The sequence below is a fragment of the Lissotriton vulgaris genome, chromosome 10 (assembly GCF_964263255.1).
Source record: "Lissotriton vulgaris chromosome 10, aLisVul1.2, whole genome shotgun sequence".
NCBI classification, from domain to species: Eukaryota; Metazoa; Chordata; class Amphibia; order Caudata; family Salamandridae; genus Lissotriton; species Lissotriton vulgaris.
Window position 1 is genome coordinate 1,061,313,588 of NC_141698.1, and position 21,839 is coordinate 1,061,335,426.

Below are 21,839 nucleotides of genomic sequence, written 5' to 3' on the forward strand. Positions count from 1 at the left end.
CGCAGACGGGCGTAGACGGGCTTACCTTTGGCGCACCTTCGGCGCGGGTTGGGCGCGGTCGCTGCGCGTGGACGCTGCGCGCGGGAACAGCTGTCATATATGGATAGTGGAAGGGGAGGGGCGAGGGCGTCTCAGCTGGGAGGCGGGGCGGGCTACAGATGACCAAAACAACAACAATCCGACAAAATGGAGGCGGAGGGGGGAGCACAGTGGAAATGCGCGCAGACAGGAAAAGCGGCGATTTGAACAAATGTTAAAATGCACTTTAAAGCAGCGTCTACCAGGCACACAGCAGGCAGCAGTATATGGCACAAAAACAAAGCAGCAACGATACCAGTGATACAGCAGGACACTGGGGAGCGACCACTCAGTCCAGGGGAAACGAGCGAGTCACGGCGCTTTACGGTGGTGGAGCGCTGATATGGTCAGTGGGAGGGCGTCTCAGCTGGGAGGCGGGGCGGGCTACATATGACCAAAACAACAACAATCTGACAAAATGGAGGCGGAGGGGGGAGCACAGTGGAAATGCGCGCAGACAGGAAAAGCGGCGATTTGAACAAATGTTAAAATGCACTTTTAAAGCAGCGTCTACCAGGCACACAGCAGGCAGCAGTATATGGCACAAAAACAAAGCAGCAACGATACCAGTGATACAGCAGGACACTGGGGAGCGACCACTCAGTCCAGGGGAAACGAGCGAGTCCTCCATAATACTTGAACTCCATAATACTTGGGTTCGCAGCAGAGGGTTATAAATTCAACTTTAAAAAGTCACAAATTGCCCATCTAACTGTCCTGTTTTTAGGATATGAATTATCAAGTGAAGGTAAAAGCCTAGCAGACAACTTCTTAGAGAAGTGCGCTGTACTCCAAGCACCAAAATCGCTGAAGAACTTACAATCAATACTAGGTTTCCTGAATTACGGAAGAACTTACATTCTAAATTATGCAGAGAGGGTTAAACCTCTCTATGAATTAATAAAACCTGATTTTAAACCAATCAATTGGACTCAGAAACACACAGAAATGTTGAGATTGTTGCAAACAGACATGTTAGCTAAAACAAAATTACAAACTCGCAACAACACACGCAACCTTGTAATCCGAGTCATCCCAGGAAGATGTGGATTCACATACCTGACCTCTAATGAGGGAGAAACTGTACCAATAGCTTACAAATCACATTTGTACAAACAAGCTGAAAAAACATTCAGTCTTACAGAAAATATTGTAAATGCAGTTCAAACTGCTGTAGCAAAAGAAAGAGCCCAAGCCCAAGGCAAGAGAATAACTGTTTTTACAGCAGAATCAGCACTTGAGGCGTTATTAAGCCCAGTTAATCTAAAAACTGTGGCATTAGATCCAAAATGCATACAGTGGGAAAATTCTCTTGCTGCAGAAGACGTGAAATACTATTTTGACCCAAACATGAAAAAACTGAAAGATCTAAAATATGAAGAAGAATATCCTCTGCCAATCGAAATTCTGCCTCTCCAACAGTACTCTTGTGTAATCTATATGGACAGATTTGCACAACATTACAATGTGGATAATAAATCCTACAATGCGGCGTGCGCGATTGTTAAAGGTCGCTGGTGCTGTGGTAAATTCAGACCAAAAATAACTAAAACTGAATCACTGAGAAACTGTTCTGCTCAGCGAGCTGAAATCAGATCTTTAAAGATGGCGCTTTAAAATGCAGATCGTGAATTCCCGACACTAATAGTGTGCGATTCACATTTCTGCGTCAAATCTTACAATAATGACTTGCAGAACTGGGTTCAAAACCATTACAAAGATGACACAGGTGCCACAATAAAGCATAAGAAGCTTTGGGAAAAGGTAGTTCTTTTGCAGAAAGAACTACGAAAGACTCACGTGATACATACACTGAGTCATCAACGTGATGGTGTTCACGTTGCAGTGAATTCATTGGCTAATACAGCCACAGCGGAAGCAACTCAACTGGCTTCCGTAGCCAGAAAAAAGCGTTCAGAAGAATACATAGATGGGGAAACCATGCTGGCAGTAAAAACGTCTTCAAAAGGCGACTGTGCAGCGCTACCCGTGAACTATCCACTCAATTATACATACATAATTGATGCAAACTCCGTTCCTTTTGCTCGAATCCCTGGAGTGGGGGATAGAGTAATTCCAAACACGAACAGGAGAACCTTATTAATAGCGGACGCACACAAGGAATTGGGTCTAAGGCACCAAGAGATCAAGGAATCTCTGAAAGAATTACAATCAGAATACTGGTGACCGGGGATGAGCTTGCAACATTACAAATTTGCAAAGAGCTGTCCAAACTGCAACAGAGATCGCAGTAGCGAACCGACCGGAGTATTGCCATGGTCCTTCTTGTAGTTAGCATAAGGCTATCTATACGTAAAATCCAGCGTCCAATTAATTTCTTTTTAAGACTAGATTCACTTAAAAATACAGACACCAGCGCTCAGCTGACGCCAGAACTGTTATAAAAGATTTGCGAGTCTTTATCGGCACATACGCAATTGGCATGCTACATTCTGACCAGGGTCCTGCTTTTAGCTCTCGAGCTTATAAGGAGGCCATGACCAGCATGGGCATTGCATTTCAGTACTCTTGTCCCTTCCATCCTGAGGGAAATGGGATTGTGGAAAGAAAAAACCGGGACATAAAGCAATCTATATCGGCGAGGGTATTAGGTTCGGGTGATGGGTGGGTCCAACATTTAACAAGTGTCCAACGTAGTCTTAATAATCTGCCAAGAAATTCTCTAAAAGGTTTCAGCCCGTACGAACTATTGTTCGGTACTAGAATGCATATTCAGGACTTAGATAGTCAGACTTCAGTGGTAGAGAAAAAATGCTTTGATATCAAAGATCGTTTGGCTGTTTTACAGGACTTAAATGAAACAAGAAAAGCCCTGAGCAACATAAAGTTAAAACAGCAGCCAACAGCCACTGAAGATAAACCACCTGTCCCAGCAAGGCCTGTCTGGATTCCAAAGATTGGGGATCTGGTCAGAGAGAAGATCGCGGTGAAGAAGGAATTTGGGCCTTCTTACAGAAAAGCAGTACCTGTCTTAGCTGTCAGCGGAACAAGATCAGTTGTACTACCGCCCCTTGCTGGTAAAAAGTAGAACCGAGTTGTATCCATCGACCAGGTAAAACCGCAATCATGTGGCCAATATTAAGTAGTAGGCACAGTGAACTCCCAAGAAATAGCAGAATACCAAACTGAGAGACTAATCACATTTGATAAACCTGCAGTGAATAAAAAAGGACTATGCAAAATTGCCTTGGAACTTGTGCCTCTTGAAACCCAAACTGCAACAGTTTGTCAAGAAACACCTGTCTACAACGATGTAGCCTCAGACTATGCTAATGAAAGAAAAAAATGAAAAAGCAAAGGAAAATTCGGAAGCAATTCCAACAATTGACAGAACTGCATCTGGCTACTTCATCAAATTCGATAACTTTTATGAAGATCCAAGCGAATCTGATGAAACGCCAACAACAAAAACTTTCAAAGATAAAGTAACTAAACTCTTTCATCAACTCAAAGAAACCTATCTGATTTCTCCATGGATTGAATTTTGGATTGTGTTAGGTGTACTTTTCCTCCTGCTTTGGCTCATCATGGTACTTTGTTTGGGAAAATTAATTGAGGGAAAATACAGTACAATGGACACAGCAAGTCAGAACATCAACTTGGTCCTAAAGCCACACATGTCATCTCACATCGAGAAAAGAGAACTATCATCAGTGAATGTCACAGCCATTCCAATACCTGGTGGGGTAGCTTGGGACAAAACAGATTACGAAATCTATGGCCCGGTTGAACTCTTGAAATATCCACATCAGTTCAAGGTGTCATTAAGTGACTTTGTAAAACCAAGTACATTCTCTGATGATTGGGACTTTGAAAGCATAAATAATATGATGCCAGATTTAGTAATGTCAGCAAAATTTACAGAACATGATTACTTACAGGGTTTGTCGAATTATGAACAGATGTACTGTTACAATCACTTTGCACATCACTATTTACATAAATCTGCTCAACCTAGAAATGTTTTTAAGTATAATCAATGGGAACATTGTGCAACTCCACTTAAAAGCAGTTCGAAAACATTTTATGAGAAATTCCCATACTTCTCAGGGTTTAACACAAGTGATGCAGAAACGTTTTATTTTAAACTGTTAAATAAGACAGGGATAAAAACGATGTTGACAAATACTAAATTGGTTTATTCTGAAACATTTTTTGAAAAAATGATTACATTTGGTTTTGATTTCTGGAACAACAACATTGAAACGAAAACCATCTGGGGTACAAAAAAATGGCAGGTCCAAGGTTTAGAAGCATTATTTAATGCCTGCATGATCCAAGAGCAAATAATATTCTTGAATGACACCATTCAAAAAACTACTTGTCTTGGCCTAGCTAAGATTAAAGACTTAAACAAACCGTCTATTCCAAAGCCAATACCTGATAGTAATACCACTACAGATGTTGAGATAGACGTATCCCACATTTTACACCAAAACAGAACACATCCTGATTGGAAAAAGTGGTTGATCTGGCCAACAGACACAAATAACTGTCAAGATAGATTCCTGAACAAAATACAGGGGTTCAAAATGACCAGACCCTAGATACTCCCAGAGACAACATCCAGGGAGAGTAACAACATGCAGTGTAGGGAAACTATGCCTTGAGTGGCTACAGAAATCCACACTGGCTGTAATTGATCAACACTTGACTTTACTTAAAGACGGTGCTGACTTGCGTGATTTCATAATGGGACCACGCAAACAGCGTCAAAAACGCTTCATAGCGGCCGGTATATACGCTGCGTACAACGAAGCTTGGAAATTAACTCAAATTGGGACAGCAGAAAAAATACGAGAAATTGATCGTATTAATTTGGAAAAATCACTTTCTGTTATGGACAATGGGTTAATGACTCTGTCCTCCAGAATATATTCAATGGACAGTATTGTATCATCTGCTATCGATATAATAGATCAGGACTTACTAATGTTACAACACGGTCAGTCCCAATTACGTTCTATTGTACAGCTTGGGTGGACGTTGTAAAATCTGCGTTCAGGCTATGTGCCATGGCGTTTGATAAACACGTCATTATTCTCTATCTTTAACCTTGTTTATAAATGTTAGACGGGACCTGGAGGGTCGGCCGAGGACAAGGGGAGAGGTCTCCGGGGAGAGCCGTCTCCAGCGATCGTACAGACAAGTAACTTCCCCCCCACAGAATAGGCACCACACAAGGATAAGATTTAACGTTCTTTATAAGCAATCTTGAAGTACGGTAGAATGGTACAAGGAGGTCTGGACTTCGGGGTCCCCTCGATTCTAGTCTCTTGGATGGGAAAGGGGTAGCGGGACAGTCTTATTACCAATCTGGTAGTTACGATGAGATGATGGGTAGCTCACAATCCTCGAGCTCGGCGTTCTTGAAGGACGGGTTGCGGCAGCGCCAGCAGATCCCGGAGTGGTCGAAGGTGGCAACGGTCCGCGGCAGCGCCAGCAGGTCCGACGAAGATGGTAGTTACAACGGGTCGCGGCAGCGCCAGCAGGTCCCAACGAAGATGGTAGTTACAACGGGTCGCGGCAGCGCCAGCAGGTCCCAACGAAGATGGTAGATTGCAGAGGGCCGCGGCAGCGCCAGCGGCAGGACGACAGTTCACAAGGCAGGGCTGCGGCAGTGCCAGCAGTCCGTCAAGGATGAGTTCTTCTCGGTGTCTCTCGACTCCAGGATACAACTGCCTTCCGGCTCTGGAGCTGCCTCAGTTATAGGTCTGGCGCCCTTTGATGTCCGGACCCTCGCACTTGGAGGTCGGGAGGTCCGGGATGAGGGAGTCCAGACACCCAGCAGGGGGTAGGAGCCAGTGCCCGGGGAGGCTGGGGGCGATCGGCACCTGGCGGGGGAGAGCCATCGACACTTCTTCCTCCCATTGACCTGCCAAGTGGTCCGTTCACCTCCTGGTGGATGGTGGTGCCGGGCTGTCGGGGTCTGGCCAGGCCCAGGGTTGGGGTCGAGTTGAGGCCACGCGGCCTCGTGGTGCAGTGTCCAAGATGGCGGCTGGGCCGGGCAATGGTGCTGACGGTGGCCCGGGCCAGTAATACAGAGATGTCCGGGAGCAGGAGTCCCGTAGGGGACGGTTTGCGAGTTGCTTCTGTGGGTAGCACCTGGAGAGCCGGTGCCCGGGCCCTGTCGGGCAGGGAGGGAGCGAGCCCTTCATGTGGCCTGTCCAACATGCGTCCCCCCCCAGCTGAAGGTGGGGAGAGTCACCCATCTTCTTGGGGACTTTCCACGTCGAGGCGGAAAAAGCGTGACAGGCCATCCGCGTTGGCGTGATCCTGGCCAGGGCGGTGCTCCACAGTGAAGTCCATCCCCTGCAGGGAGATGGACCATCGCAATAGCTTGGGATTCTCCCCCCGCATCTGCATTAACCATTGCAGGGGGCGATGATCTGTTTGCACCCGAAAGTGGGTACCGAAGAGGTAGGGCCGGAGCTTCTTGAGGGCCCATACAACTGCGAAGGCCTCCCTCTCGATGGTGCTCCAGCGCTGTTCCCGGTCCAGTAGGCGTCTGCTGATGAAGGCCACGGGTTGGTCGACTCCCTCGGGGTTCAGTTGGGAGAGGACGGCCCCAATGCCATGGTCGGAGGCATCAGTCTGGACGATGAACTCTCGGCTGTGGTCGGGAGCCTGGAGCACAGGGGCGGTGCACATGGCGGCCTTCAGCTTCTCGAAGGCCGCTTGACAGTCAGGAGTCCAGTTGACTCTTTTTGGTTGGTTCTTGGATGTCAGTGCCGTGAGGGGCCCCACAATGCTGCCGTAGTCCTTCACAAACCGCCGGTAGTACCCGGTGAGCCCCAAGAAGGCTCGGACCTCGGTTTGGGTGATGGGTGGCTGCCAGGACTGGATGGCAGCGATCTTGAGCTGGAGGGGGGCCACCAGACCGCTCCCCACTTGGTGTCCGAGGTAGGTCATGGACCCCTGGCCAATCTGGCATTTGCTGGCCTTGATTGTGAGGCCGGCCTGTTGGAGGGCCTGCAGGACCTCTCGGAGGTGGTTGAGGTGGTCTGACCAGTGGCATCTGTACAGTGCGATATCGTCCAGGTAGGCGGCGCTGAAATCTTCGAGGCCCGCCAATACCTGGTTCACCAGTCGCTGGAAAGTGGCTGGAGCATTTTTCATGCCGAATGGCATCACTTTGAATTGGTAGTGGCCATCCGGGGTGGAGAAAGCGGATCGTTCTTGAGCCCTGGGGGTGAGGCCGATCTGCCAGTAACCTGCTGTCAGGTCGAAGATGCTGAGGTAGCGGGCAGCCCCCATGCGGTCGATCAGCTCATCTGCTCGGGGAATGGGGTGAGCGTCGGTGCGGGTGACAGCGTTCAGACCCCGATAGTCAACACAGAATCGGAGCTCAGGGGTGGTGCCGGGGGCAGCAGCTTTGGGGACCAGTATGACTGGGCTGGCCCAGGGGCTGTCCGAGGGTTCGATGACTCCGAGGGTGAGCATCTTGGAGACTTCGTCTTGGATGCAGGCACGTACCCGATCTGGCACGCGGTACGCCCGATGTCTGATGGGGGGACTGCCCCCCGTTTCCACGTCGTGCAGGCACCAGGGGGTGACCCCTGGGGTGAGGGAAAAGAGGGCTGCGAACGGCAGCAGGAGAGAACGACAGTCTTGGCGCTGCTCTGAGGTCAGGGCATCTGACAGCCGGACCCCGTCTACCGAACCATCTTTTTCACGTGCCCTCAGGAGGTCAGGGAGGGGCTCGGAGTCTTCTTCCGCTCCACTGTCTGTAGCCATCAATAGGCTGAGCTCTGAGCGCACAAAGTGAGGCTTGAGTCTGTTGGCGTGGAGGACCCGGAGGGGGTTCCGGGCAGATTCCATGTCGATGAGATAGGTGACGGGGCTCTTGCGCTCGACCACCTTGAAGGGCCCCGTCCACTTATCTTGCAGGGCACAAGGTTCAGTGGGGGACATCACCCATACTTGTTGGCCAGGTACGAACTCTATGGAGGAGGCGTTCTGATCGTACCATTTCTTCATGTCCTCCTGACTGGCTTCAAGATTGGCTTTGGCGATTTCTCTGAACCGCCTGGTCTGATTGCGGAGGGTCAGGAGGTACTTGTAGACGTCTGGAGGGGTTTTCAGGGGGGCCATCTCCCAACCTTCCTTGACTAGGCTGAGGGGCCCTCGAACAGGGTGCCCGTACAAGAGTTCGAAGGGGCTGAAGCCGAGGGACTTCTGAGGGACTTCTTGGTAGGCGAAGAGGAGGCACGGGAGGAGCACATCCCACTGGCGGCGGAGGGGCTCTTCTAACCCCATAATCATTCCCTTGAGTGTACGGTTGAACCGCTCAACCAGTCCGTTCCCCTGGGGGTGATAGGGGGTTGTGAATCGGTAGGTGACCCCGCACTGCTGCCAGAGGGATTTCATGTATTTCGAAATGAAGTTCGTGCCTCTGTCGCTGACGACTTCCCGGGGGAAACCCACTCGGGAGAAGATCCCCATTAAGGCTCGGCCGAACACCGGTGCGGTTACAGTTCGAAGGGGGATGGCCTCGGGATAGCGGGTGGCATGGTCCACCAGTACCAGGATAAACCGATGTCCTTGTGCTGTTCGGGGGTCCAGGGGCCCCACAATGTCTATTCCCACTTTTTCGAACGGGGTGGTAACCACTGGAAAGGGCTGCAGGGGTGCCTTGAGTTTGCGGCCGCTCTTTCCGCTGGCCTGACAAGTGGGTTGAGTACGTCATTTCTCATTTTGGGCCAGTAAAAGTGGGTCACCAGGCGGTCGTAGGTTTTGTCCTGACCCAAGTGTCCGGCCAGGGGGACATCGTGGGCCAAGTTCAGCAGGAAGTCTCTAAAACGGAGGGGCACCACTAACACTCGACTGGCCCCCAACTCGGCGATTCTCTGTTCACTGTACAATAGATCATTGTCCCAGTAGATCCAGTGGGCCCCGGCGGTATCTCCCGCGCTCTGGGCGAGGGCTTGTTGGCGTAGTCCCTCGAGGGAGGGACATGTCTTCTGTTCTTGACGGAATTGCTCCTGTGTCGGTCCCCCTCCTTGACGCCACTGAGCCAGGTCTGGGAGATCCTGGGGCTGAGCGAGTTCAACGGTGTCGGCGTCCTCCACTGGCGCGATCGGGGGTGCTGGCCATTCGGGTTCTTCTGGTTGGGGGATGGCGCGGGCCGCCATGGACCGGGTGGTTACGCACGCCCAGTCCGGAAGGCCCAACATCCCCAGGTGTTCTCTTCTTTCTACGGCGGCCCATGGGGAACTCTCGAGATCGTTCCCCAGGAGACAGTCCACGGGGGCATCATCGCGGACCGTCACCTTCAGCATGCCGGATACTCCTCCCCACTCGAAGGGGAAGGAGGCCATCCGACACATGCTCTCTGAATTGTCGGCTGACCGGACGGGGCAGAGAATGTTCGGTATTATTTGCTCGGGGGTCACCAGGTGACAGCGGACGGCCGTCACACTGGCCCCTGTGTCACGTAGGGCTTCGGCCCTGTGCCCATTGATGCTCACCCACTGACTATACTTTCTGGTGTTGGCGGTTAGGGGAGCCCGCGGGACCATGTCTCTCCCTCCCAGGCACGCCAGGACCATGGCGGCCGGCTCCCACTCTTGTTGCTCGTGTTGCTCGTGCCCGTACTCTTCTTGGTCCTCGGAGACTTGCTCTTCTCCGAGGGCGGCGGCTGCTACCTGGCGGGGCCTCGGAGTCTGGTTCTGTGGACAGTTCGGGTCATTGGCGTAGTGACCGACTCGCTGGCATCGGTGACATGTGACATTGGCTCTGAACCCCAGGCGCATCGGGGGGTTGCCCCTGTTGGCCGGGGGCGGGGTGCTGGTGGCGGGAGCAGCCGGGACGGTGTCTTTCCCCCGGCCCTGGCCTCCTCCTCCTCCTCGAGGGCGGTGATGGCCTTGGTTGTTCCTGTTCTGCTCGTTCGGTCCCCCCCGGCCCACTCGGGTGCTCTCCCATCGGTCAGCCTCGGCGGCGAGTCATTTTACTGTCGAGGAGGTGCTGCCTGAGCTCGACAAAGCAGTTATTGGAGAGGTGCTCCCACACAACAAGGTTAAAAAGCTGCTCGTAGGTCGTTACGTTGCTCCCCTTGATCCACCCCTCGAGGGCTCGGCTGAAATAGTTCACGTATTCCACCCAAGTTGTACCCGGGATTCGGGTGCAGTCGCGGAACCTCTGGCGGTACATTTCGGGTGTCAGCCCATATCGAGTGAGGAGGGCGGCCTTCATGTGATCATAGGACGTCATTTGGTGATCCGGGAGCTGTAACAGGGCGTCACGGCCTTCATTGACGAACCTCCCCCATAGACCGGCTCCCCAGTCTCTTCGATCGATCCGGTGAGAGGCCATGGCGATCTCATAGGCCTTGAACCACTGCTGTATGTCGTCGTTTCGGTAGAACTCTCGGACGACATCTTTGGGAATGTGGACCTTTGGTTCTGAAGTTCCTGGGGTGCGTGGTTGCTCGGGCACCCCCAGGTCCTTGCCTTGCTTACGTAGTTCTATTTCTGCTAGTTTGCGCTCGTGTTCATATGCCAGTCTTTTTTCTTCAAGCTCTATTTGTCTCTGTTTTTCCTCCCGCTCTTCTCGGAGCCGTAAGTGTTCTAGGTTCAATTTTTGTTCCGCCAGTTTTAGTTCTCCCTCCATTTTGAGCCGTGCCAACTCTAGTTCATGCAGTCTGTTTTTCTCTCGCTCTTGGATCTCTTCCCGGGAGAGACCTGTTCTCCTTTCCTCGGAAGGAGCGGGGTTGGTTTCCGGTGCTTCGACGCGTTGGTCCCGGGGACCAGCGGGGTTTGCCTCTGCCCATGATTCTAGGGCGTGTTTAAAGTCATCTTTTGTGCTCAGACCGGTGGTAGCAATGCCCAGTTCCATACAAAATTGTTTTAATTCTCGATGGTTGTACTCTTCCAGCTTGTCCATTTGGAATTTCTCTGTAGACCCGCTCTCTTGGGCCGGCATTGTGGTTTAGTCGTGGGGTGAGTTGCTTTCTGTACGATTACGCGTTGGTTCGGATCGCGCCGCTGGCCACCAATGTTAGACGGGACCTGGAGGGTCGGCCGAGGACAAGGGGAGAGGTCTCCGGGGAGAGCCGTCTCCAGCGATCGTACAGACAAGTAACTTCCCCCCCACAGAATAGGCACCACACAAGGATAAGATTTAATGTTCTTTATAAGCAATCTTGAAGTACGGTAGAATGGTACAAGGAGGTCTGGACTCAGGGGTCCCCTCGATTCTAGTCTCTTGGATGGGAAAGGGGTAGCGGGACAGTCTTATTACCAATCTGGTAGTTACGATGATGATGGGTAGCTCACAATCCTCGAGCTCGGCGTTCTTGAAGGACGGGTTGCGGCAGCGCCAGCAGATCCCGGAGTGGTCGAAGGTGGCACCGGTCCGCGGCAGCGCCAGCAGGTCCGACGAAGATGGTAGTTACAACGGGTCGTGGCAGCGCCAGCAGGTCCCAACGAAGATGGTAGTTACAACGGGTCGCGGCAGCGCCAGCAGGTCCCAACGAAGATGGTAGATTGCAGAGGGCCGCAGCAGCGCCAGCGGCAGGACGACAGTTCACAAGGCAGGGCTGCGGCAGCGCCAGCAGTCCGTCAAGGATGAGTTCTTCTCGGTGTCTCTCGACTCCAGGATACAACTGCCTTCCTGCTCTGGAGCTGCCTCAGTTATAGGTCTGGCGCCCTTTGATGTCCGGACCCTCGCACTTGGAGGTCGGGAGGTCCGGGATGAGGGAGTCCAGACACCCAGCAGGGGGGTGGAGCCAGTGCCCGGGGAGGCTGGGGGCGATCGGCACCTGGCGGGGGAGAGCCATCGACACTTCTTCCTCCCATTGACCTGCCAAGTGGTCCGTTCACCTCCTGGTGGATGGTGGTGCCGGGCTGTCGGGGCCTGGCCAGGCCCAGGGTTGGGGTCGAGTTGAGGCCACGCGGCCTCGTGGTGCAGTGTCCAAGATGGCGTCCGGGCCGGGCAATGGTGCTGACGGTGGCCCGGGCCAGTAATACAGAGATGTCCGGGAGCAGGAGTCCCGTAGGGGACGGTTTGCGAGTTGCTTCTGTGGGTAGCACCTGGAGAGCCGGTGCCCGGGCCCTGTCGGGCGGGGAGGGAGCGAGCCCTTCATGTGGCCTGTCCAACAATAAACAAATCAGTTTGGCACAAAAAGGAGCAGACTATACGATTCTGAGCATTGAAAAACTTTAGAGATTACCATTGACAATGTCAGAAAGACCTGTCATTGAATGGATAATACACGGAATAATTACAATTCCGATAACAACTTTCCAATTTAAATACTGCCAAGAGTATATACCAGCGGGCCAGTATGAAAGGTTGGGTAAAGAGTACATTAAGTCATCATGGAAATTGCCTTACACACACACATGTTATAGTGAAAAGAAACAGAATGTATTTCTTAGTGGTAACAATTGTAAACAATCACTGAGCGGTATACTTCTGTGTGAAGGTTTTAATTTGCATGGGGCCTGTGAGGGGACTTCAAATAACCTTTCATGTCACCAGCACGGCACACCTGCAACTCAAATAGAGCCATTCTTTAGACGGCTTTCTAACGGGAGCTATATTCTAATAATGGACCACAGCTGTTGTGGCATGGTGCCAGGGAAAGCCTATCTCATAAGCGTTAGTTCCATGGTCACTTGCTGTATGCAAGTATTGTATCCAAACAGCTCTCCAGATATGAAGGCGAAGAGTTGGCCTTCTTTGAATATCTCTTCTATTCGAATTGATACTTTAAGCAGAATGAAGTCTGTTCTTTTACAGACAACCGTGCCTTTAACATCATCAAAAGAAACGTATGATCTTCTGGTTGCAAGGCCAACGGCAAAGATACATACCCTTTTATCAACAAATTGCCCCGTGCATTTCGTAGAAATGCTAAGCCAAATCCTAAATATGTCTGATACTAGTGGTATCCCACATATATTTAAGACAATTTTTTCGGGACTGTTAACACCCTTCGAAACAGTTCTGGGCATTTTTCCCAATTTTGTCCATTCTGCCTTTGGCGGCATACCACTACTTTCGGGACTCGTAGCAGGAATTTTATTTTTGGTCCTTCTGCTCCGATATGGCAAGCCAAGTCGCAGACAAGACTCCAGCAACGATGGAAGAAATGATCCTAGCTATACGCTATCGGGACCGCATAACTAAAGTCCTTGGATTAGCCCGGCTAAGAGATCTGAATATTACCTGGTTTCTTTCATTCAGACCAATCTGGCAAAATTGCATCTTACCTGTGCTTCGATGTATGCTATGCGGGGAAGAATGCGTGTTGGACGTCTGTCTTACACTACCATCAGCAGTACCATTGGATACAGATAATTTGCTAAGTCCTGTAACGGCTCATGCATCGTTTTGTCCCCAGCGGCTACCCATTCTGATGACGGCATTCGTTGAGACTTCACCACTACGATTAGGTGGCAGTGAAGTACGAGATGAGAGCAGCATCACCAAGGTACGACCTTCTGTGAGCATTGCTGATCCTGACATCGATGATCGCAATCATTCTCACGACTGCACTGTTGCGGCACTTTCAAACTTGGTCGAACTTTCACCTGATGTCGTAGACCAATTTTTTGCGAGTCTGTCTGAAATGATGTTCTCCCCTGAACAGAAAGAATAACTTTTTTAAGCAACGAGCACACAGCCTTCAGCTTTGATAAACGAAAGCTACTGAAAACATTTGGAACTATTTTCTCCCCTGAAAGCGAAATTATTTTTTTTCAACTTCCAAAATATTTACCTTTTTTGGCACATGTACTCTGCTTAAAGTAAAACTATTCTTAAAGAACAGAGCTTCTATTTTTAGGAACTCTAGAGACAATATATTACCTCAGCCTCTAGCACATTTACAGCAACTGTATTTATATGTGATGGAATGGTCTCGACCATCTTTTCTGTATTAAGAGCCATTTCATGTGTAATTTTAGCAAATCGTTCAGCTAATATATATAAGCATGTTTAACTGAATGATTACACTGCTTGAAAAGCGTACAGTACCAATAATCATTTTTGTGTATTTCGCATACACCATTTCGAATGCAAAAAATGTATTTTGGGGTGGGTTGGAATACACATGCACCTTTAAATGTTTACTATTGCTTAGTTTTAGTAATGATGGACCTTAGATCGTGGAGTGGGTATTGTGTTTTTATCTAGGAACCTAAATCAATATTTCTATTTTATGCCCTTGTACGGCTATAATCAATAATATCCCTATAATGGCATAGGATTCATATCAATATCTAGTTGTAGCCCATGCAGTCACATTAAGCAAGGCTACTTCCCCGGACCCCGAGAAAGCACAATGAGTTCTCTAAACAAAACAAACCTCCAGCAACCTGGGAAATCCCTGTTTGCTTTTGTTTTGATTTCGTCCGAGAACTCTTGCGAAGCACTGTAAGAACGGCCGGTTCTTAGTGACATCTTTATTGACGTCTTATGTCCAACCTTACTTCAAACCCGGCACCTTTCAGGTATAAATATACCAACGTTGCCTTAAGCAAACACACGGTGGTGGTTTTGGAGCCGAGCAGCTATCTACTTGCCCGAGAGCCCAGCTGATGCGAGAGCCCACGGACGCTGCCCCTCCTCTTTGACACACTGAGAGAGACGCTGTCTTTTCTCCTGCCGAGAAATCCATCTCCGGTGTTCTCAGCCGCCTTCGCGGGCTGCGGGGATATCGAGTCCTGAAAGAGAGATACCAGACCTCCTGCATTCTATTACCCAGCTACGGAGCTGACTAAACCCTTAAAGAGAATTCTTGAGTCAGATTCTTGGCAAAACCAACTTAACTTAAACTGCTACTTACTTACTCCTTCCCACGTATTAGGCTTAGGTCAGGTACACTGGGGTAGGCGTATTTTAGAAGCACCAGTTGAGTACGTTAGTCAATGTATATATTTTATCCATTTTAAAGTATTTTATTGGCTAAGAAACCATATCAATGCTTTTACAGTATTATTTCATAATACTCCTTTTACTTTACATTAAGTATTGCAATTATGGCAATTCATTTCTCTTGCATGAGAAAGAAGACTGCTCAATAAATTACACCTTTTATTGAAAACGCCCGTCTCTCTTTTCTCTGCACTCTGGTGAAACTAAGTACGCACGATTGACTGAGTGAAATACCTGTCTATTGTTTTCACATGACTCTAGAGATATACTCTTATTCTGAGGGAGCAAAGTTGTCATGTTTTATGGTTGTCAGAAGCTAATCCCTTCTTGTCTATCCAGGGAGGTTAAACTCCTCCTTGTTTATTCGAGAAAGTTTCTAGTGACCTCTGAGCTAGCTGGCAAACCTTAAGTCTAATATAGTCAGCAGAGAGCTAGTCGACCTCAGTCCTACGTCTACACTGCTGAATATATTATTCCAATGCGCAGAGCCTATTGGGAATATAGGAACTACACTACAACCTTAGAGAGATTGTGTCACATAAATGCGGTCATACAATCGCACCGACAAAGACTAGGAAAAAATGTCCTCACTGTCCGTTTCAATTAGGTTCAAGGCCAGGGCCTCAGTTGTTAAGACCCCATCTTCTCGAACTGTTTTTAAAATGTGCTTATTGAACTGTCGTTCGATGCCTAGGCACGCAATTGAACTCCGGTTACTGTTGGAAGAACAAGTTACAGATGCCCGATTTTTTACCGAAACATGGCTCACTAACCATCAGACCCGGTGCTGGTTCAGAGGCAATATCGGGAATAATGTCAAGGAGGGGACTTGGCTATTAGTTACAAAGATAAAATGAATTGTCGTATATCAGCAAGTTTGATTCCTGACTGTGGAAGTCTTTCTGTTGCACTTGGTCTCTCTCATACCTGCACCTTTTCAGGGGTCCTAATATATCGGCCTCCATGAGCTATCGGCCATTTCAGTAGAGACCTATCAGAAGTAATAGCTAAATCAGTAAGTTCCCTCCCTAATTTCTCTGTAGTAGGTGATTTTACCATCCATTTTGACGATACGTCCTCACCTGCTCTGTCACTTAGTTTGAAAGTGACAGGCCCCACCCACCAGTAAGTAAGTAAGTAATTCATTGCATAAGTTAAGGAAATCCTTTACAAAAAGGAATTGCTCAAGGCGAAAGTTCATAACGTTCATAAAAAAACGTACACTACAATTTCATCATTAATGCAAACAACAAAACAAACATTTACAATGCAATGGTCTCTGCATTAATAAAGGTAGAGCTATTGGCATTGCTCATGACATTTTTTTTTTTTAATCATAAATAAATGACATTGTCATTTACATTGCCAATAGTGTAATCGTTAAATAAATGGCATTGTCATTTACCATGCCAATAGCTTAATCGCTCGCACAGAGCCACACACACAAAGCCACCCACACACACATACAGAGCCACCCACACAGAGCCACTCACATAGTCATTCACATACACAGAGCCACTCTCACACAGACAGAGCCACCCACACATAGAGCCACCTACAAAAGAAGCTATCAACAGAGCCACAAACACACACACACGGCCACACACACACACAGAGCCACACACAGAGTGCTACACACACACACACACACACACAGAGCGTCACACACACAGAGTGCCACACACACAGAGCGCTACACACACAGAGTGCCACACACACACACACACACACACAGAGCGCCACACACACACAGAGCGCCACACACACACAGACAGAGCCACACACACACAGACAGAGCCACACACACACAGAGCCACACACACACACAGACAGAGCCACACACACAGACAGAGCCACACACACACAGACAAGCCACACGCACAGACAGAGCCACACACACAGACAGAGCCACACACAGACAGAGCCACACACAGACAGAGCCACACACAGACAGCGCCACACACAGACAGAACCACACACAGACAGAGACACACACAGACACACATCTTCTCACCTGCACAAAGGAAAGGACAAAAACGAACACAGGCTTCGATCAAACACCTTCCAGATTAAGTGCCCAGACTGCAGCAGCACGCACAGCTTCAGACCCAGCACTTACCTAACAAATACACTTCCGCCACAGAAGCAGCACTGGCTGGTGAGACTAGCCAGCCACCAGGGAATAACCAGACAGAGCAGATGTTCTGAAGTGGCCGCTGCCATCAATTTCCAGGACATGGGTCACCAAGACTAACTATTAGTCAGTCAAAGCTCTAGCCTGTAGAAGGGGCAATCCAAAAACCACTTGTAACCCAACTGTGTCCCCGTCCTCCCTCTCCCCAAAAGAATGTACAGTTAAATGAGATTCATAGGACATTTTGTAAGGCTGAAACAGGGCACATTAACTTTAATATCCAGACGTGGGTAGAAACCTAAGCTCGGAATCAGAAAGGGGTGCCCTGAACACTGCAGGGGGGCTGGGGAGTTCAGCAGTCAATTATACTCTGCCTTGAAAATAGTACTGTGCCAAAATGGCCTCTGACCCAGAGTGACCAGTACATGTCGCAGCTCAGCGCCCATCACAGAGCAATTGGCTTCTTTGTCGAAGACCCTCAGCCCCTCCACAAAGTTGTCGTAGGTACCCTGGTCCTTGTTGTTCGCAATAGTCTGCAGCATGGGCAAGAACTCGTCAAAGCCAAGCATCTTGGTGTTAAGCTCTGGGGAGGAGAGAAGAGTTCAGAGGAGCAGTCACCGGCTGCAGCAGCGTGCCAGGCTGGCGAATACACATTAACAGTGACAAACTTTAAGCAACGTGAGCGTCCAAGTTCCCCAAAACCCCCCCACCACCTCCAGTCAGGTTTTTGTCGCATCCCAGACTGCCAATGAATATTACTGATATGGTCCATCTAGCAACTGTGAACGAGGCAGAGATTTCCAATTCAATGTGTGAAAAGCCACCTAACAGATCAGATTACATAGAAACCCAGGACACTGCAAATTCCCCCCTTACTAAAGTGGGTCAGAGCCATCACAAACACACCCACACAAGTAAAATCTAAACTCAAAGGCATTCCAACCCAAAAAACAGTGACTGGGTTCTGCAAACACTCACCCTCTGATTTGGGGTTTCCCAGCACCTTAAGGACCTCTGCATTTGTGGGATTCTGGCCCAAGGCCCGCATGACAGCACCACACTGGCTGTACTGGATCCGGCCATCACCGCTGCGGTCAAAGAGGAGGAAAGCATCCTTTTACTCTGCAGAGGAAAGCAAGCGGAAAGTCAACACGCCTCATGGGACCGCAGTTACAATGTGAGAAAGAAAGGAGTATAGGGAGGGGGTCGTTAGGTGCAGAAAGAAAACATCACCCTCGCTTGCATCACAAAAAAGACAACCACCCTTTAAAACTTAATGTCCGTAAAGGCGTCCAATTCGGAGACAACCTATCCAAGACAAAAACATTTATGGATTAAGACTAGGGGTGGGCGGCCAGCTACGCTCCGTGCACGGAGTGTGCGTAGTGCCGCCTACTCCGCATTTTGCGGAGCGGGCGTAGCCAGGCGGCACTACGCATGCTCCGCAGACGGAGCGTAGCTGGCCGCCACCCGCCTCCCTCCCACCCTCACTAAATACTTTAAATGAAAAGTTTAAATTAATTAAAAGGCACTTACCTTGCCCGCCGCTGCCCGCCGCGTCCCCGGGGCTCGCTATCTTCATTGTTCCGTCTTGTTTACTAATGCGCATGCGCGGGCGGCCGCGCATGCGCATTTCTCACGAGAAAATGCGCGGCCGCCCGCGCATGTGCATTAGTAAACAAGACGGAACAATGAAGATAGCGAGCCCCGGGGACGCGGCGGGCAGCGGCGGTCAAGGTAAGTGCGTTTTAATTATTTTACACTTCATTTAAAGTATTTAGGGAGGGCGGGAGGGAGGCGGGTGGCGGCCAGTGGTGCGTGCGTAGTGGGGCTACGCGGAGTGCGGAGGTGGGCGTAGTTTCTCGCCCACTTCGCGTAGCTCCGCGAAGCCCCACTACGCCCACTACGCCCAGGGCTAATTATGACTTGAAATGGAGACATGGAGGTCCCGGTGATAGTTGGCAGGCACACCAATGTAAAACAAAAGCAAGAATACGGCTGTACGCTTTGTGCACAGAAACGGGTGACTACTAACAAACATGTGCCATTTTACGTACAAAAAAAATAAGAAATTCGACCAATCCTGTTCACCTCTTCTTTAATTTTTTTAGTCCAGGCCCTGAAATAATGCAATTCCGTGGCCCAGTCCCCAAAATGAGTGGGGGTGACAAAGCCCACACAAAAAATATCCTTGAATGGGGGCGAACTGCCTCTCCACAAGCCGGGGCAAGGCCTCTACCGCCCGCTGCTTCCGAGGGCCCCCTCGCCCTTTTTTTTGCACCCTGAGCAAACGGAACCGATTTCCGCCCTGTAAATGCTCCTTCTTCTCCTGGGGGCGGCGGGGAAAGGCCCCCTCCCTACCGAAATGCACCGGGAAGGGGGGGTCCACGAACGGTCGCCCAGAGATCCCCAGCCTGACGTTGCCTCCCCTAATTAAAAAATAATAATAACAATAATAATAAACCTCCAAAATACAAGAAAACAGGGGCCGGCCCTCCCCCGGTGAAAATGCACCCCCAATCTCCTAGGGAACCCCTACAGCGCTCGGCTCCAGCCTGCAGCCTCAGGTTTCTTCCCCTTCTCCGGCAGGAAAAATCGGAACCAAGTTTCTGCTCAGAGCATTTTCTCCACCGAGACTGGGCCCGGGCTCGAGGATATATCAAATATTTTGGAAATGTTCGGCCGCCCTCCTGCCCGTCATTCGGTCTCCCGTTTCCTTTTCCTCCTCGGGCGCTTTCCTTCCGTGCAGGCCCCTCTTTTTTCCCGGGATTTCAGGCTGCCGTCTCTCCCTTGCTTTTTCTCCAGCCCTTTTTCCTCCTCCTCTCCTCGGGGTCTTCTCCGGGTGTACTCTGTCCCCTCGTCGGTCGGTGCCCTGCGGGGGCGTTGGCTGCTGCTTGGTGGGGGTGTCGGCTCCCCCTCCTCCCCGCCCCCCAGGAGCCCGATTTATTGGGGTTCGATTCCTGCGATTCTCGGGCGCATTTTCTCATGGTTTTTTTCCTTCATGCATTGAAGTGGAGCGGAGACAGCGAGAGGAACGGGGTGGGGTGAGCGTGCCTCACTGAACCATGGGGACTAAAACATGCACATGATACAGCGTCACCGCCGAGGGAGGGGGCGGGGGGTTGACGGGGAAATACAGGGTAAATACCGGGGGTAAATACTGGCAGAAGGAAGGAGAGGAACGGTGGGGCTTCCTCACCCCAGGGAAGTGAAATGTACTCTTCGTCACCAGCGAGAGTGAAGAGGGAAACAAATGGCAAAGGCAGGAGAGGCATGAAGGACAAATGTAGGAAAACTACCACAGGCAAATACAAGGTAAACACCGGCAAAGGAGAATAATCGGGGGGACTCTGAGAAGAAAAACGGCATAAACAGGGTTGCAGAGGCAAGACAAGGGATAGTTACCTCATGTTCTCGGTAGACGCTGCTCTCCTGGATTTACCGAGCAGCAAAATGGTGGCCGCAAAGCTCCGAAAATTTCGGAATCGGGGCGTGTTTTTTGCGTTCTGAGTGACGGATGACGTCAAAGTTAGAAAGAACGCAAAAAACACGCCCAAATCTGAAAGAGGCGGGGCTTCAACCGAGTGACGCCCCTCTCCTCCAATGGCTGGCCTCCGTTTAGGAAGACAGAATGTCTATTTATCTGATGAACTTTGGGCGTTCCTTAGTCCCAAATATGTAATATAAAAACATTAGTTAATAGAGTTTATGAGTTACATTTATATTAAAAAGGCCATCTTCTTGACCTGGTTTGCTCCAACATCGATAACCTTGTTGTTGAAAAACCAATCCCCATACCTTGGTCGGATCATCACATGATTCCCTTCTCAAGGACCCCTCCGGTTAGTAGTCAGCCACTGGATGTGGTTAAAAAAAAGGAGTCGGAACTGGTCTAAACTCCCTACTGAGTCCTGAGGCACTAATTCTCGATAACACCAGACCCGTGTTAGAGGGCGACCTTGAAACCGCTAACAACAAGTTTAACGACTGGATTGACTAACTTCTTTAGATCTGTTGGTCCCTAAAAAATGTATGAGCAATAAGAAAGGAACGAACAAAATAGCCTGGTACTCTCCCAAGCTCAGAGAGTTGAAGCAAAACTGCAAACGCTTGGAGAGAAGTTGAAGGAAAGACTTTTCCACCGTTAAGAAAACCAAATATAGATAACCTACTAAAGCTTACAAAGATGAAATAAGAAGTGCTCATTGCCTCTACTATGAAAAAAGGATTACCTCAGCCTCCAACTCCCCCGTGAAATTTTCCAGATTGCGAAATCTCTCTGGAACAGCACTTAAGTGGCTAGAGTCCTTTTTGGATGACAGATCATTCCAAGTATTCAAGGATAACCTTATTTCCGAAAATATGCCTCTGAGATGCGGGGTGCCTCAGGGTTCTTCCCTGAGCCCCACGCTTTTTAATGTTTATATGAGCCCCCTGACCGAGGTTGTCAAGCCCTTGGGCATTCAGATTGTCACCTATGCTGATGACACCCTGTTGATTGTGTCTCTCAACCAATCTGATAATGTGGAGACTAATCTGGCCAACTGTTTGGAAAGGGTAACCTCTTGGATGGACGGCTCAGTTTTAAAACTCAATGGGGCTAAAACGGTGTTGATATTTTTGGAACAAACCTCCACCCTAGATGCCAGCTCACTCTGGCCCAGATGCCTAGGCGTTATGCTTCCTCCCAAAGATCAGATTAAAAGCTTTGGTGTTTGGCTGG